The 18,491-nt window shown below is 45.4% G+C and overlaps 1 protein-coding gene across 2 annotated transcripts in view; it reads right to left on the reverse strand.

Moving 5' to 3' along the window:
* KCNB1 (potassium voltage-gated channel subfamily B member 1) overlaps window positions 1–18,491 on the reverse strand; it is a 198,762-nt gene that overhangs the window by 30,480 nt on the left and 149,791 nt on the right. The window lies entirely within an intron of this gene.

Below are 18,491 nucleotides of genomic sequence, written 5' to 3' on the forward strand. Positions count from 1 at the left end.
TAATCTGGCCCGTTGTAAAACACAGGCCATAGAACTTCCCAAAATAATTCCTAGGGCAGATCTTTTAGACAAACATCTTAAAAATTGCCAGTGATGGAGAATCCACGACCCTTGGTAAATTGTTCCTGTGTTTAATTCCTGGGGCTTTAGTTCAGCCTCCTCTCTAGTTTTGGACCAAGGCAGCAATGCTTTGATCGCACCATTTCCTGAGGATTAACCATAATTTGCTGATTGCAAGATGACACTGTGTAACTTGTATGAGATCGGGCTGCCAGCACAGATGCTCACCTTACAGGCACATCTGTAAGGCTGCACATTGATTTCCAGGGGCGGCTCCAGGCACCAGCGCACCAAGTGCGTGCCTGGGGCGACAAGCCACAGGGGGGGCGGCCTGCTGGTGCTGTGAGGGCGGCAGTCAGGCTGCCTTCGGCGGCATGCCTGCGGGAGGTCCGACCAGAGCTGGTGCAACCCCTTAGGTGTCCTAGGTGGTCGCCTAGGGCACTAATGTTTGGGGGGCAGCGACTGTGGCGGATATTCGGCCGCCCCGGTCGTTGTTGGCATCTCGGGGGCGGGACCTTCCGCTGCCTCTGTCGGGGGCAGGACCTTCCGCCACCTAGGGCAGCAAAAAAGCTGGCAGCGCTCCTGGGTCCGACGGTCCTGCTGCTTCGGCAGGTACGCCGAAGGCGTGGGACCAGCAGACCTCCCGCAGACATGCCGTCGAAGGCTGCCTCACTGCCGTGCTTGGGGCGGCCAAATACATAGAGCCACTCCTATTGATTTCAATAATTTTCCATCTGGACTGGGAATCCCTGTTAATACTAGGAAGTTTCCACATCACAATTGGTAGATCTGGCAGCAGTCAGGGAAAGTAAAATGAATAAAACTAGACAAGGAGCTCTGAGCACGTCTGCCCCATGCTCTTTGCCTTTACACCGCTCAGGAGAGTATGCTGAGTTCTTAGCATATGCAAGGCCTGCAGCACAGAGAAGCTGCACGGAAGCAATATGTTTGGTTGCTTGGAGTGATAATGGAATCACCCACAGTGTACAGTGAGAACAGCATGCACAGGGGCCTGGCCTGGACTGACAAGGGGCCACTCACACCATATGTGGGTGAGGAGAACCAAGCATGAATTGGGGCCTGAACTGATAACCAGAGACAGGTGTAAAAGAAGGAACCTGTGACAGAGAACTGGACAACAGCAGTTGTACCAGTCCTCTCATCACTGTATCACCAATCAAATCTCCCCAGAGTAAACCTGAGGAGCAAAATTGTGCCTAATTGGCAGATTAGAATGGGCTGAGGAGAGTTAAAGCATTAATTAGCCCATTAGCTCAGGGAATAGAAGACAACCATGCAGGAAGGAAGTGGAAGAGGGGAGAGTGACTATGAGGCAGGCTTTGAGAGGGAGCTCTCCTCCCTCTCCTGTCCTTGGTCTAAGGGGCTGAAGAATGAGAGTTATTGGAGATAAGGTGCTGTACAATGCTGATGGGGGAACATTGTAAATAAACCACACATGGTATTTACAAGCAGAGAGTCTCCAAGCAGTTTGTGTGAGCAGAGGAAGACAGGAGCGGAGGGTGCGCCCTGTCATACTTCCCTTCCCCCCCCCCCCCACAAATCTCTTCTTTCTAATAATTCCGAATGACAGAAAAAATCCAAATCCTATTTGTCGGACTGAGTTGGAAATGGAGTTAAACAGTGTGGTGCTGCTATAGGGAAAATGATTTTTTTTTTTACTTAGCATCTTATTTATTGCTTCCTGTAATATTCTAAAAGGTCATCTTGCTCTCTATAGCATTTCACTGGCAAAGGCTTGAAGGAGATAAGACCCTAGCAAGCTACCAGCACTTGTATAACCTTTCTGTGTGGTGATTTAGCTAATGGTTACTAGAGTGGAAGTTCTTTGGGGCAGGGAACTATGTTTTTGCTCTATGTTTGTACAGTGTTAGTGCTAGTACAGTGGAGTCCTGGTCCATGAGCTGTTTGAAATTTCTTGAATGAAACTTCACCTGTTGTTGAAATATTGGCCTTTTTTTGGAATGCGTTTTTTTGTTGTTGTTGCAATAAACTGTTGACTTTTTCAAAAATGTTCATGTTTAACCATTTTTTTTCACAACTTTCTTAAAAAAATGTATCAAAACACTTTTTGAAATGCATCCTTTAGTGTACACCCATTTTTCTGGGGAAAACATTCAATAATTGTTTCAAGAGCAGTTTTGATAATGTTTATGGGTTCAGAATTTGATTGAAATTTCAAATTAAAAATATTGTGAAACATTCTGAAACAATGAAAAATGGGTCTGTTTGAACCCCTATGAAATGGAGACAACTTCAACATTTTCCACAATTTCAGTGTTAAAACTTTCAACCAGTTCTCATGTTTATCCCAGCACTCAAAAGCAAGCCCATCAGTAGAAGACATGGCATGAAACCCTAGCTCTGTTGAACTCAATGGCAAAACTCCCATTGATCTAATGGGAAGAAGATTTCACCCATGGTCTTTTCTTTCATACTACTTGCCAATGCACAATAAAACTTGCACAATATTATTTTATTGATGGCAAAATCATGTCTAGCACTGACAGCCATAGCTCAAAGAGAAAACAAAATGATAGAGTGAAGCTTGATACTTATGGAAAGTATAAAGACTAGAACCAGCAAACTTCAATCTTAAATTTACAGTCCCAGAAATGATTCAGCTTCAGAACTCAATGCTCTGATAGTTAGAATGGCTGTGCATCTGTGCACTATGAAACCCTAATGCATACACAACTCATCTGCTTTCATTACAAACTCAGCCAAGAATTGCTGAAAGGTCCTACTGGGTCAAATTCCCTGGGAGGGATCTATGGATTATTCAAAATAATCCCTAAACTGGTGGCTTCATGTGGTTTTTGACTTCAAACCAGGCACAATTTGGTAGTTTTGGCTGAGTTTTGCTTCTGTTTGACCCTGAAATTCAAACCATGGAACCACGAATGCACGTGTAGAAGGTATGAATACATCAGAAACCAAAACCAAAGCCACCAATGTCCTGTGAGCAGTAACAGCCAAGTTTTACACACAGCTATTTCAGAAAAGAAGGAATTGTTGATATTTAAAGACATTTCAGCCAAAGCCAGTCCCCTTCTCTAATGTTAGATTTTGCTCCACAATCCCTTTGGACAACTCAGGATAACAAGGACACCAGTTATCGAGGAAGAAGTGAGATAGCGAACAGATGAAGAAATGAAACTGGTAAATAAACACATGCTCCTGGTCTTATTTCCCTGCGCAATAGGAGAGCTTTAAAATGCTGTCAGTTTTTTGCATTCAAATTCCAAAGAGACTGCTACAATATTAACATAAACAGCAACATGCCAGCAGGGGTCTCTTTGCCACTGAGTGGCATCAAACCCTCTATGCTTTACTGCACTGCATCATTTTCTCTGTCACCCTGTCTCTGACACTCTCTTTCTATATATATATTACTATTACAGACTGTCAGAGTAAGGGACAAACCCTTCAGCACCTGTAGGACCATAATGGAAGAGAGGCCAAAATCAAGAATTGTGGTCAAATATGTTGGTGTATTAACTCTGTGCTAGTATCAGTCACAGTGAAAGGATGAGCCTTGGCTAAATGAACAATTTTCAGAGCTTTAAGCAACAACCACCCCCGCACTCATTCTCTCCCCTCTCCCCCCCCCCAATCCACAAAGGAAATGAAGCTCTTAAATGTACTATTGGAATAAATATCAGAATACCACACTGTTCACAATAATGGCCCAAGGCACTGTTATATCACTACTGTAAATTGTAGCAGATGGGACCATATGGGAATACATTTTATTAAGGACAGGTTGGCAAGAGGTTTATTAAGGGCAGGTTGCTCTGGCTTAAGTCGACCTGTAATGTATAGGAACGGGGCAGTATTTCCTTAAATAGTTTGTGAGCCCTCTAATGACTCTCCTTGTCTTTTCTACTTCAGAAGCCAGCAGACTCCTGCCAGAGCCGCAGTATATATATGCAGCTAGGCCATGTATGTTGTATAGAGTTATTAAACATAGTTATTTGGACCCAACTGTGCCCCTGTGATGTCTTCAAAAGTGCACACAGCACCACCAAAGGATAGTCTTGTCCCAGGTGACCTCCTGTAATAAAGCTCAGATACTTTGCCAGAGCAACTGCTCCTCATGCTGGATTTTCCCTAATCCCAGGTTCTGTAGCACTATGAAGCCATTCCATGAAGACTTCTCTTTTAAGGCCTCTCCATTCCACTCATTGGATCTCCTGGACACACTCTCCCTTGGGCCAACAACCTCTTGGAATCCTGCTCATCCTTTCATGATGGGACCACATTGATTCTCATGCCAAGGAAGCCACTGCAGCAGCTGAGCCAAAGCAAGATTTACCTTTGCTGTGTTTAGTTAAAGGTGGATGGTCATCTAGAATTGTGGGTCCAATTTTCTTCCATGGGCCCCTTTGACAGGAATTCTAGATCCTGCATTTGGATGGGCATTTGGGCTTGTAAGACAGAAACTGGACCATGCATGACACAAAATGACTGTGCACAGAAAACATGAAAAAAATTCAAATTTTCTCCATGTAAAAATAACCATTTCTTCACAAGTGGGAGAAAAATGAAATATGAGACTTACCCATTTACACAAAGAGAAAGGGCAAAGGCTTTTCAAATTCCCGCCTACGAGCCTGCATTGTAAATTGGTGCTGTTGGGATCCACTAGGCATAGCTACCAGGTAACTCGGGAGAGTGGAAAGCCAAAGTGTCGATGAAACTCTTTTGCTCTGGGCCTATCTGTGAACCACAGTGACTCCATCTTGGGAACTCTCACCTACTTCTATGCTAACTGCTTACATGCTCTGAAGTAGGCTGAAGCAGAAATGTATTGGTCAGCGTTTCTGGCAGATTGCTGTAGTTTCACTCATATTAGCAGAAATAATAGAGATAAGGAAGAGGGAATAGAGAGAAATAGTTAGTTTGCAGCCGCTTTCCCATATATCCCCAAGGTATTTAGTGCAAAGGGTCAAGGGATGTACCTTGTTCTCCCTTCAAAATGACAAATGTATCCGCAACAGATGTCTCTTGTATCCCCTTCCCCAAAATAATATGTATTCTGTGTAACCTGTTATCTATAGGTCAGCATAATGACGTAAAAAGGATGAGAACTGAGTTGTTTGTTACTGGTTATAAAAAGGGCCTATGTTGCCCATGTAAGGTGTGTCTCTTCTGGCATGAGTCGAGGAGCACCCTCTCAGCTGACTGACAAATAAAGGACCTGGTACCCGTCTTCTTGTCTCTCCGTGCCTCCTTGGTGTAATTAGGTAAGCTCCGGGGGGAAACGGGCCCTATTTGGCCAACAGTGCCATGTCTGATGCTCTTTGGGGGGATTTAAGTCAGACGCTTGCTGTCACTGTCTGTGTTTTTGGCTTCATTTCTGTTTTCGTATTTTATTATTTTGGAGAAAATAGTCAATCATGGATTTCCCTCCCAATATAATAGTCCAGTGAACACTCCATGGATGGACTCTAGGTGACTGGGTTCTGTCTCATCATGAGGTCATCTGTATTATCAACAGGATATCCAATACCTTCTGAAAAGAGTAAGTGGTGGGCATATCCCCATGTTGGCTATGCTATCTGGGTCTCTAATCACAGGAATGCTAGCCTGCTGGGCCCTAATCCTGCAATCAGATCCACACAGGTGACCACACACACTATGGTTGGGCCCATTTTCTTCCTTGGGTTTCCACGGTGAATCTGGGGTCTGTCCATGCTGTTTCATTTGCAGGATCACGGCCTTAGGGATCTATGAGATTTTTTTAATGCCCATTCTGTCCCAGGAGATCTACTCCAAAATCTGGTTTCGTACTGTTGTTTAGGATGATGCCAGCTTCTTTCCTGACTTTTCCCCTGAAGAGCCTTACTCCATATTATGTCCACCACATGGGGTTAAAACGAGTGCCCGACCCACAATTAAGAGACTCAAATACTCCACCTGTCCACCCCTTAACAATGAGGAGGAAGAGGAGCAGATTTAGTTGGGTGAATCCAAAACCGTTTTGTCTTTGCTAGTTTGCCACTATTGATAACCTGAGGTTTGACTTCAATGTTCGGATTTAATGCCGCAGAAGCCTTCATATGTGCTCTTGTGCAAGTATTATCCACATGGAGACTGGACAGATTTTTCTTCACTGAATCTAACCATTGACCAGTCTACATTTTTTTCCAATGCCAGAAAAGCCAAGTCCTTATTGTGCACTAATGACCTTTGACATTTCCCTGTAAAAATTGAAGTTTTCTCACAAAAAGCACCTAACAGAAATGCTTATCCTGAACAAGTGCTTAGTAGTATTGTCCCCTCAGCCCCAGCATTTGCATGCACAGGGGAGCATTAGGTGTGCAAACTGGGTAATTGCACACATTTATTTGTGCATTGCAAATGCACGATCTGAATACCCACCAGGTGCCCAGGTAACTTTTGCAAGTGCACTTTAGATGCCTGCACTTAAAAGTGTGACACTAGCTGTGCAGGGTGTTTTTTCATATCTGTAATTTAAAAAACTCCAAACATATTTTTAAGAAACCCTGTAAAATAATGTGCTGCCAGGGCAAGTGCTCCTGGTTAAATTATACATGCATGAAAATCATAGTGTGCAAAGGGAAATGCTGAAGGCTGACAGAGCCCTAATTATGGCAGCATCAGTAGGCGATACTGTAATAGTACTGTAGGGTCTTATCAAGTTGGCACTTTAAGGTCACCATTTGATGATGAATATTTTGCACACATTCTTTTGAACTGTGTTGCGGGTAAAACAGATCTACAGGTTGATTTCTAGTTTTTAAAATAAATGTTTTTTTAAAATGACAAAACACATAGTTCACGTCAGATTTTTTTACATTGTTTTCTAAGTAGGCTATTTCAAAAACTACAAAAAAATCTTTTCTGCCCAATGTTTCTAGTAGCTGGCCCTTTGTGACAAGTACATTGTAAAATATATAGCTTTTGTGCCACTCATTCTCAAGGCTCCAGCTTGCGGCTTAAAACTAACGAACCTCTCCCCTCTCCCCCACACGTCATCTCACACAAAGCCAGAAGTCTCAGAAATCTTGCTGCCACATTGTTTATGATCTGGGCAAATGGTTTAAATGCTATGATGTAGGAGGAGTGAGGATCCCCTATCACTGAAAAATGTTGGACTAACAGGGTGATCTGTAAACCCAAGTAGCTTCTAATAGACAGGTTATGGCAGAGCTGACTGGTATATTGAAAAGGACATAAACACTTAGACAAAACAGTGTCCGTGCTTTGACTTATACAGTTTGATTTATACAAATGGAGATAATTTTGCTGCTGAAAGAAAGTTTCAACACAGCTGCTCCCTTAAAGGTTCTGCTATTTGAAGAAGAGTCACAGAGCTGCGCACTGAAGATGCTGGCCAGCCTTTAACATGCACTATGTCTATCAGGTATTTATAGGGCTCCCCTACTGTACTATCTAATTACGTTTAAACTATTAATGAAATTATCCTCACAGTGCCCCTTTAAGGCAGGGAAATATTGTTACCCACAGTGTACAGACAGGAAACTGAGGCACGGAGAAATTAAGTGACTTGCTTAAGAGCTCACCAGGATGTTGAGCTGGGAATTGAACCCAGATCTCCTGAGTCAGGGTCCAATGCTTCAACCACAAGACACTGAAAGCCAGCTAGCATGCAGCAAAGCATGGGGTTATCAATGTCTGCAAACACCTTGATACCATGTCCTTCTGCCGGAAGCTATTGACAGAGACCTGCTCCTAAAACTATAGATGGAGTCACATTTCCCAGTAGGGATGTCTGAAACAGCTCTCAGGATCAGCCAAACTGATCAGAAAAATCACACTGCATTTTCCATTTGCTAAAAATTTGGCAAAGGCTGGTTGAGTTTCTATAAAAAGTGCCATTTCACTGGAAAGTTCAGGTGAAAAGAGGGATGTTTCATGCATTGGAAAATTCATGACTTTGATCACGTGTGCCATGTTTCACCACGGCTGTGGTGACAAAGCTCTGTATGTTCACCAGCAGAGTCAGGGCAATTACTCACAGGATAAAATGCCCAATTCTTGTGAAAGTTTCTGGCGATGCACACAAAAACATAGGTAATCACAAGGCAAACATAGGTAAGCTGTGTGGCTTTGTTTTCCACTGTTCCTTACTGTGAATCTGCATCACCTTTTGTTACTCTCCTGCCTTTACCTCGTTTTCTGGGAGTTATACAAAATAAGTCAAATTAACAGAAAGGAGATGATTTATTATAACCTATGCTCAGGCTACAGTGATTTGGCCAAATTCTACCATAGTCTAGTGTAACTCAGGGTTTATATAATCCAAGGGATAAATTCACAAGTGCTACTGGAGAACAGTACTCACAGTGATTGTAATGCCACTGTGCTTTTGATGCATTTACTATAGTTCTATGTCCTACAGCAACTCAGCCAGGGATAAAAAAAACCCAACCCCAACTCATTAGTTATTAGTGCCATTTTGGATTGAGATAGTGTGTAAAATCAATCTATAGGACTAAATCTAGGAATTCAAAACTGTACGCATTAGGAACATTAAGAGGTTTGTAAAGATTAAGAGCAGCGTGTGTGTGTGTGTAGGGGGAGGAGGGAGAGGGTGTAGGTGTAAGTCCTGATTGTTCTATCAGTGAAGTTCCTACTACTGTACAGAAAAAAAAAAAAACAGAGGTAAGAAAACCATTGTGAATCTGCCTGTTGGAAGGAGCATTAGTGGGATTATTCCCTCGCAGATAAGGTCTGTGTCCTTTTAACCTGCCTGATGTGACATTATCTCAGTGCAGTGCAGATTGAGCCCTGTGGTGTCTATATACTGGGGAGGGCTCAGGAACAGCACTAAAGCCACGACATCAGCTAAACTCAAACTGAAAGCCACATTATTGTTACTAAAGATATAGTGATAATTAGACTTTATGTTTCTATATCTCCATTCAAGCAAAGACATAGATTAAATGTCACAGCTCTCTGGTGGGTTACATAGGGTTACCATATTTCAATACTGCAAAAAGAGGACACTCCACGGGGCCCTGGCCCCGCCCCTTCCCTGCCCCTTTTCCAAAGTCCCCGCCCCAACTCCACCCCCTCCCCTGAGCACCCCGCATTCCCCCTCCTCCCTCCCGCCCCCCGGCTGCTGCTGTGCTGGGGAAGTTGCTTTGGCCCCCGCTGCGGTGGAGAGCGGTACTTACCATGCCTCCCTATATTCCCGGACATGTCCGGCTTTTTGGAAATTCCTCCCGGAAGGGGATTTGAGGACCAAAAAGCCGGACATGTCCGGGAAAATCCGGACGTATGGTAACCCTATCCCAGAGCTGCCTCCCGCCCGCCCGCTGGACCCCCCCAGGCCTCACCCCAGAGCCGCCTCCTGCCCGCCCGCCAGAACCCCCAGGCCTCACCTCAGAGCCGCTTCCTCCCGCCCACCAGACCCCCCCCAGGCCTCACCCCAGAGCCACCCGCTCTCCACAGGGCCCATCCTCAGCCTTCTTCTGCCTCAGTGCCCCCTCTCCTGACAGCCTGCCCTCCGCAACCCCCCCACGCTCCACAGCCTCTGCCTCAGAGCCCCCCACCCCCTCCCATAGCCCCCACCTTCCATAGCGCCTTCCACAGCACCCCCACCTCAGTCCTCCCCTTCACCTCCCTCCATAACCCCTACCCTTCATTTCCCCACCTCCTCCCATAGCCCACCCCTCCACAGCCCCCCACTCTCCACAGCCCCTGCCTCAGAGCCCCCCCACCCCCTCCCATAGTCCCCTACCTTCAGAATCCCCCCCACCTCAGAGTCCCCCCACCCTTCACCTCCCTCAGGGGAGCCTCCACCCCGTTCCCAGCCGGACCCAGCAAGGCTGCGGCAGCTCAGGCTGCGGGAGGCGCTGCAGCGCGGGCCCTTCCCGGTTGGGGGAACTCCGGCTCCCGGGAGCCGCCTCCGCGCGCCGAGAAACTTTCTCTGCGCCGGGACCCGCCCCGGGCAGCGGCTCCGCCGGGGGGGAGGCAGCCCCGGCTGCATGGACCGCTGGCGGGGGGGGATCCTTGCACGGCCGGGACGGAGGGGGGAGACTCAGGCTCTGCCAGAGCCACGTGGGATGCTCGGAGGAGGGAGAAGCGGCCGCGGGTCCCCCGCACCAGCAGCTGGCTGCAGAGACGCCACCACTCCTAGCCATGGGGCGCAGGGTTGGAGCAGCACGGGGGGGGGGTTGCAATCTGCAGGCTAAGCGAGCTGACACCCCAAGAGGAGGGGGGCAGTGGGTAGGGTTATCATACGTCCGTATTTTCCAGACATTTTTATATATTTAAAAAATCCTCCCAGACGGCAATTAACAACTAAAAAGCCGGACATGTCCGGGGAAATACGGACGTATGGTAACCCTAGGTTACATATTATCATCCCCATTTTACAGAAAGTAAAACCCAGGCACAGACAGGGTAACTGACATGTCCACCACCATACAGAGAGTAACAGCCAGGAAGGAACCCAGGAGACCTGATGTTCTGTTCCTGCCTCTAACCATTCCAGAATACTTCCTCCCATTTTCTACAATGACAGAAGTTCACACATCCCTTCTTCATCTCAAATATGTGCATTATTTTAGAGGAAAGGAAAGGCTACTAGCCAGGGACTAATGAACCCAACAAGCACTCACAGCTCCTAAAATGTTTTGTCTTCTCTATATTCTTAACTATTGTTTTAGTCCCACAGGTCAAAATGGTGGCAGAACTTCTACGTTGTGGCAGCTCGTTCTCTCCATGCACCCAACTCTGCTCAGCCAGCTTTGCAGTTTCTGTTCTGGCCTCTTCCCCTTCCCTGTTTTGGCCAACACAACTGCAGCTGCTAAATGCATATTAGCCATTCAATCACTCCATAGGGTCCTTCTGCCTCCCGTATCTCCCCTCACTACTGCTTGTATCAAATTTTGTTCACAAAATTTCTGAATCTCTGGCATGAGCCTCTTGTTCTAGTCTAGACTTGTGCAATTAGTCTGCACTTCTACACTGGGATTTTCAAAAATGCCCAGCTCTTGGCCTAACTGCTGCCTTTAGAGTAAGGAGTAGAACTCCCACTGACTTCAACGGGAGCAGAGTTAGGACAAGGTTGAGTGCTTTTGAAAATCCCATCCTTTTGTTTTACTCTAGTTTGGCACAGTCTAGACTCATCGCTTTTTCCCATTCCTCACCAATATTTGCCACAATCCACTGTAGTCACTGCTGTTACTAACAAAGAAAACACTTGAAGCTGAGGGTTGATGTTAGCCGTTTCTTTGAAGGTCCAGGATTTGCAAAGCACTAGCTCCAGTATATTCTAGCACCATGGCTCACCTGTATGCACAGGACACAATTCAGTCCTATGCCAGCTGACCAAGCTATTCATCAAACAACAGAAACCCACTCTTGCCTTGTAGTTCAGTGAATCCCATAACCCACTCCAGGTGGTGGGAACACAGCTGCTCCCAGGCAGTTGAATTTGGCTGGCAGTCTCGAATATGGCATGGTTCCACAAGGGATAAAATTCAAAAGGGGTCACATGGCTGAAGGGAGCAGCCGGAGTGACTTCTCGTATACACAGCTAGCTGGAAGTTACCAACATTTCAGCACAACGAAGACAAGATAGCATAATCAGAGATTTCAATTTCAGGACCATGGGAAGCTATTAGAAAGCAAACAATGTGGCTAACCCAGTTTGTGATCCGGAATGTATATTATTTATAGGCTCTTGATCTGGAAGGAGGGGTTGTTACTGAAAATCATACATTAAGGAAGTGTATTTCCCCCCTAAATGTTTATAGCGTGCATAACCGTGCAGTAAATAAAAAGCATCCTTTGAAAAGATTTTCCTGCTGGGTAAAGGCCCATTAGGAAGACTTCCTGGCTTATACAGCTGTATATAGCAACTGTAATCCTATTATGCTGATCCTAAACTGTTCTCCACCGAACAGTGAAATGAACTTTACAGAACACTAAAAGCGTAATTAAGCTTTCTAGGCTGTTATGAAAAGCACACTTCTATTTCTTTTTAACTGCACAATCATGTTATCCTGGAAAACATAATTGATATACTTGCACCATATTCACATTGTATATTGCTTTACCCTCTTCCATCAGCTTGTTTTTAATCTATACAAGGAGAGTCCTTTGTAGGAAGGATCATCCTATTATTTCTATATTAAGAAGGGCCGATTCTGCACACGCTAACACATGTGGGTAATTTTATTCTCCTAAGTAGCTACATTGAGATTACAGCAGTAAAGTTACTTGTATGCATGCATGTTTGCAGTATTGGGCTGTAAACTCTTCAGGGGCAAAGATTGTGTCCTTACTTATTTCTGCCAGGTGCCTCAGTCTTTTGGCTTCTGAAAATGAATATTAATAATCAGCTAGTGGTTCCCTAGGCCTGGCCCCTCTGTTGGTTTCTGAAGATCTTTAAAGATTTTGTCCACATAGTTTCCTCTTTCACTATGAAATTATTTTCAGAGCCTTGGCTCAAATCATCTTTTTAATACCAGTGTAGAATGTAGAGGAGAACAGCTGCGTCAATCTTTGCTGCTGGTGGCCACAGACATTTATATGTCCTAGGCATTTAATTTCAATTGTGTACATTTAAGAACAAAGCCACATTTTTCCTGACTCTTTGATCACTGTGTTTACACTATACACTCTTTTAAAGAAGGAAATGTGTCCAGGTAAAGTTCCCAGGCAGAAAACATGGGACCTGGCTATCTAGGCAGCCATTTATATTTTCCCTGGGTGAAGCCTCCATCTCCAGGATAGTGTAGCAATGACTGTAGGCCAAATGAATGAAACTTGAATGAGTTTTCACTTGGGTCACAGCCCTCTGTACGCACACTTCTCTGTCCCTCCCCAGTCCCTCTGTCACCTGCCTCCCCATTATCGCCGCATAAGGCACACATCAGCGGTGGATGACTTCAGCCCACTGCACAACAGCTGTTATATATTTTTGATTTGACACAGAAAATTGACTCTCTATTTCTCCCTGCTAATCCATGGGGCTATTCAATCCTTATGTTGTGTGCAGGTCATCTCTCTCTCGAATATTGCCACCTACTTTGAAACGCTCGTGAAAGGGTCGATATGAACGGGGATTACGCACACGCACGCAGGGGAGATTGCATGGCTGGGTTTGCCTAGTTCAGAGTTGGCCTTAGGCCTGTGCCAAGTATGCTTTGGGGTGGGAAGTGGGAGGGGCTGCTTTCCCCTCTGATTGTACATTTTCTCCACCTATGATCCTGGCACAGCCTTGAAAGATGAACAATAGGGTCCAGCCTCTTCAATTGCTGAATCCCTCCCTATCAAGCTGATGAAACCCTTCAGGTTCCCCCACTAACAACATATGTTCTCATCTGTCACTCCCAGTTACTAAAACCCTCATGCCTTCCTGTAATGACAAGCATCCCTGACCTGCCAGCTGTCAGAGCCTCCCAGATGTGCTGTCTGGGTTATGAATGTCTCTCTGAAGCCCTGTACATATTATTCTCCCTCAAACCTTGGGCAAGCCCTAAGCTTTCCCCCTGGCAGGTTCTCATTCACTTCTCAGAGATGGGCAGCACTGCAGTTATCTTCCGTATGCATGACATTGTAGATGTGCCACAGCCAGACAGACACAAACTGTTACACTGAAACCATAGGAGAATGTGAGTACTGATGCCAAATACAGCAGGGGTACATGACTTTCGGGCATTATGGGCCCAATCTTGCAGATGCCAAATCCCCTTGACTCCCATTGCAGAGAGACTTTTCGGTGTGCATCCAGCACCTTGCAGGATTGGACTTTATGTCACTACCTCTGCAATACGTAGGACAGCTGATATTACCTAATGTAGGGGTAGGCAACCTATGGCACGTGTGCCAAAGGCGGCCTGCAAGCTGATTTTCAGTGGCACTCACACTGCCCAGGTCCTGGCCACTGGTCTGGGGGGCTCTGCATTTTAATTTAATTTTAAATGAAGCTTGTCAACAGTTTGAAACCTTATTTACTTTACATACAACAATAGTTTAGTTATATATTATAGACTTCTAGAAAGAAACCTTCTAAAAACGTTAAAATATATTACTGGCACACGAAACCTTAAATTAGAGTGAATACCACTTCACACAGCACACCACTTCTGAAAGGTTGCCGACTCCTGACCTAATGTATGGTCAGCAACAGCTGTATCAGGACCAATAGCACCTAAGCACCAACCGATACTGGTTTTGGTAAAATTTACACAAGGACTGAAATCAAACTAAGACAAGACAGTTATGGAAGGCAGAGAAGAAGCCTCTAGAGTACAGCGCTGTATCTTGCCAAGGTTGCTGCAGACAGCAGTTCACAGAAGAAACCTTCAGTTGCTTAGTTGTTCTAGTCTGGGGGGGTGGCAAGCCGGTCTTGGCATTGCCTTTTATATTAAGCAGCAGGTTATGCAGCTGTATTTCCCTGCCTCACTCCCTCTTCCCTGGAGAATGGCTCCATGGTTTCCTGCTAGAAACAAATATATTTAGATGGCTGCCATTTGGTGTAATGGACGATGGCAGACTATATTTATATTTTGTGTTCTTGCCTTGCCCTGCTGCTAACCCAGATATTATTAGTGAAGCACAACTGGGTCATTCAAATTAATATTAGCATCTGCGTTAGTTGCCTTATTTACATCTCTGTAGCTGTCAAAAGTAGTCGGTGGGTTTATCTGACTGCAGTTATTCATGTTGACACTTGCAGTGATATAGTGGGATTACCCAGGGCTGGCTCCTCCATACCAACAGAACAGACACCCCCCTCTGGGGAAATAAAATACTAAGGGACAGCCAAATGTGGAGCAAGTTGTCTCGCGTGTTGATAAATATGGGGCTGTGAGGCACAGGCATTTTCCAGTTTGCACAGGCCAGCAAAAGACCCTACAAACAGGACTTAAACTAATTATTATTATTACTTATACAGACCCCAAAATGTTCAAAGTGCTTTACAAATAAATAAGAAGACAAGGAACCCAATTTTCAAAAGAGTGCAGCTTCCATTTAGTCACCAAAATACACACCAATAGTTCTACTGAAAATCTGCCCCAAAACGCCACAATAGAAGATGTTGGGTTCTGGGCACTTCTGAATATCTGGCTCTTTTCAGTCAGAGCTGGGCTCCTTGAGAAATCTAGCACCACCTGTGGATGCCGAGCACTTGACAACCTGGCCCTGGCCTCCATTGTCAACGTGGCCGGAGCTCCCTGCATTGAGGAGTTTACAGTCTATGCAGCCCATGAACAGATGAGGGATGGGTAATGTGAGGTAAGAAAACTAGTGACAGAATAAGGGGTGAGGCTCAGCATGTGGCTTGTGCTGGTTTTCCTACACTCTGTGTTTCGATCCCTCACCGTGGGGAGCTGCTGATCTCACAATTGTAACGTTTGGTGGCCTGTGTGAAAATGAATCAGAAAGCCTTTACTCCAGTTCCTAGTGGGCATGTGCCAATAACACACCACCACCACAGCTAGCATTAACTTGTCGCTTGGATGACTATCAGGACAGAGAGGCGAAGGAGTGGGCCATGGAAACTGATTAACCATCTCCCTCCTCACAGTGACTCCTCCCAGTTTGGATGGAGGCGTATTTATAGAGCTGTGTGGAGCCGCTTGTATAACTCATTAGTGAGTGTATGTCACAGGTCCCCCTCTGTGCTGATCCACAGGAGATAATGAGTTTGGTATAAAGTTTAAGATAAAGTTAGATAAGTTTATGGAGGGAATGGTTTAATGGTAAAACATAGTAGTCAAGGAAAGCCAAGCAATGGTGGGTAAATAGTATAATGGCTAACAGGGTCGGGCTGGAGACTCTTGCCTATATGCTCGGGGTCTTCCTGATCGCCACATTTGGGGTCGGGAAGGAATTTTCCTCCAGGGCAGATTGGCTGAGCCTCTGGAGGTTTTTCGCCTTCCTCCGCAGCATGGGGCAGGGATCTCTAGCAGGAGGGTCTCTGCCGATTGCAGTCACTAAAAACAGGATTGGGGACTTCAACAGCAGAGTCCAGGGAAGGGGTAGGGATGGTTTTATGGCCTGCAGCATGCAGGGGGTCAGACCAGATGATCATAATGGTCCCTTCTGACCTTAAAGTCTATGAGTCTATGAGTCTATGGTATCGTCCCCAGCTACAGACCTGTGTCTCTTTGACTTACGCTTTTAGCTCCGGAGACTCCTAGTTCAGTCCCTGTTCTGTTGGCCAAGATAGCAGCTGTGTCACACTTGCCCTGCTGATGCCCAGGGCCGCCCAGAGTGGAGGGGGGGCAAGTGGGGCAATTTACCCCAGGCCCCGGAGGGACCCCATGAGCCCTAGCTGAGAATCCCTTCCCTGGCTACTCACCCGGCGGCGGTCCGGGTCTTTGACGGCACTTCGGCGGCGGGGGGCCCTTTAGTCGCTCTGGGTCTTCGGCGGCACTTCGGCGGCAGGTCCTTCAGTGCTGCCGAAGACGCAGAGCGAGTGAAGGACCCGCCCCCGCCGCCGCAGACTCGGAACGCCGCCCAGTGAGTACAAGCACCGCAGCGGGTGGCACCTTTTTTTATGTCTGCTCCCCCGCTTTGCCCCAGGCCCCCTGAATCCTCTGGGCGGCCCTGCTGATGCCTGTGCTGCACCTATTCTGATTGTAAACTGAAGACCGGAGTATATTTATAATGACACATCACAGTCCACAAAGTCTTCAGTGTTACAGCGACGACCCGTGCCTAATCGCCATCTATGCTGTGTGTGACTGGTGCAAACCGATTCATTTACCCGAAAAAAGTGCTATTAGTTAATTATAGGTCCTGCACATTTGAGCTTAATGGTAAAAATAATAATAATTGATGCCACTGTAGCTTATCTGGAAGTTTAGTGCTGATCAGAAACTGAAAAAGAATTAATACAGAGGTTAGAACAGGAGAATGGGAGTCAGGACTCCAGATTCTACTCCCAATTCTGACACTAAGCGCTTGTCTACATGGCAAGTTATTGTGTGACAAACCAGGGTGTGAATCTACAGTAACACTCCTTGTGGTCACTGCTACAGTGCAGTAAAAGTTCCAGAGTATAACTTGGCTTATTATGTTACAAGTCGTAGCACATCAAGCTGCACTCTGGGACTTTTAGTACACTCTAGCACTGTCCACATGGGACATTACTACACAGCAAGCTGGTGCACTGTAGCTTCACACTCTAGCTTGCTGCGCAGTAACTTGCTGTGTAGACAAGTCCTAGATCAATGTGTGATACTGCAAAAGTCACATGAACTGCTCTGTACTTCAGTTTCCCTACTTACCTAATTCAAAGGAGTGGCTTCATTAATAAATGTCTGTATAGCATTCTGAGAGCCTTTGGGATGACAAAAAGTAAGTATTATGATTAATGATTCAATAATAACTATGAAAAAATTCCTCCCCCGTTAACTCCATTTACTTCAATAAAGTTGCACCTGGGCTGCATCTGTCCCATTAAGAGTTATGATTAAAAGGTTGATTTTTAAAAAGGATGATCATTGGTTCATGAAGGAATTAATTAACTGTCCAAGTCAGAAATATTTCCATGAGTCCAACTGGCTCCTCCAATAGACAATTATACCGCAGAAGCCTTGATGTCATTTTTATTCAGAGTAGATTTACTTTGACAAAGTCAGGCGGAATTCTAGTGTACATCTTCAGATGTTGATTGGTTTGCTTACCCAAAAAACTGTGTCGGAAATGGCTTTGAATGAATAACTTTCTGCAACCAAAAGTTTTGAAGAGTCCGTACAACTGATTTTTTAAGAAACTGAGTGGTAAATTGCATTTATATACCCAACTAGCATTGCAATCACAGTGATTGCGTGTTCAAACTGGGTAAGTGCACCTGCTTCTGATCAGAACGAGTGATTTGCACATGCAGTTGTCCAATTTGCACGTGCAATCATGGTAACTACACATGCAAATTAGGCATGCAGTTGTTTATGCACCCGCACACTCAGCCTTCAAGAAAAGTTGGCCCTGTCTGAAAGAGGCCCTCAGACAACATTATATTTTTACAATTGAAATGTTTGCTTTGCTTTTTTCCCCCCCCCCCTCATTTTTTTCCAGTTTATGATAAGTACAGACATCTTTGTACTGTCCGTCTGATATTTATCCCCAAGGGAAGAGAGTACATATAGCTTTTCCATTTATTCTGATATCTGGAAGATGGCTTCAGGACAATAAAAAACCCTCAACCCTACAACAAACCCTGACTCTGACTCAATCTTCATTGCTGTCAGCACTTCGGAGAGAGCATTATTTGCTTGTAGCAGTTCCCTAATAGGCAGATTCTGATGCTGCCACCAATTTCTCTACAGGTATTTTAGCATTGATAATAGTCCCATTGATAAATAGTGTGGTAATTTAAGTCATATCAATATTCCTCCTAAGGCTGATTATCATTCATTCCACTAGGCAAAGAGCAGTCAGTATTTCCTTTT

This window comes from Chrysemys picta, chromosome 13, assembly GCF_011386835.1.
Source record: "Chrysemys picta bellii isolate R12L10 chromosome 13, ASM1138683v2, whole genome shotgun sequence".
In the NCBI taxonomy this organism is placed as follows: Eukaryota; Metazoa; Chordata; order Testudines; family Emydidae; genus Chrysemys; species Chrysemys picta.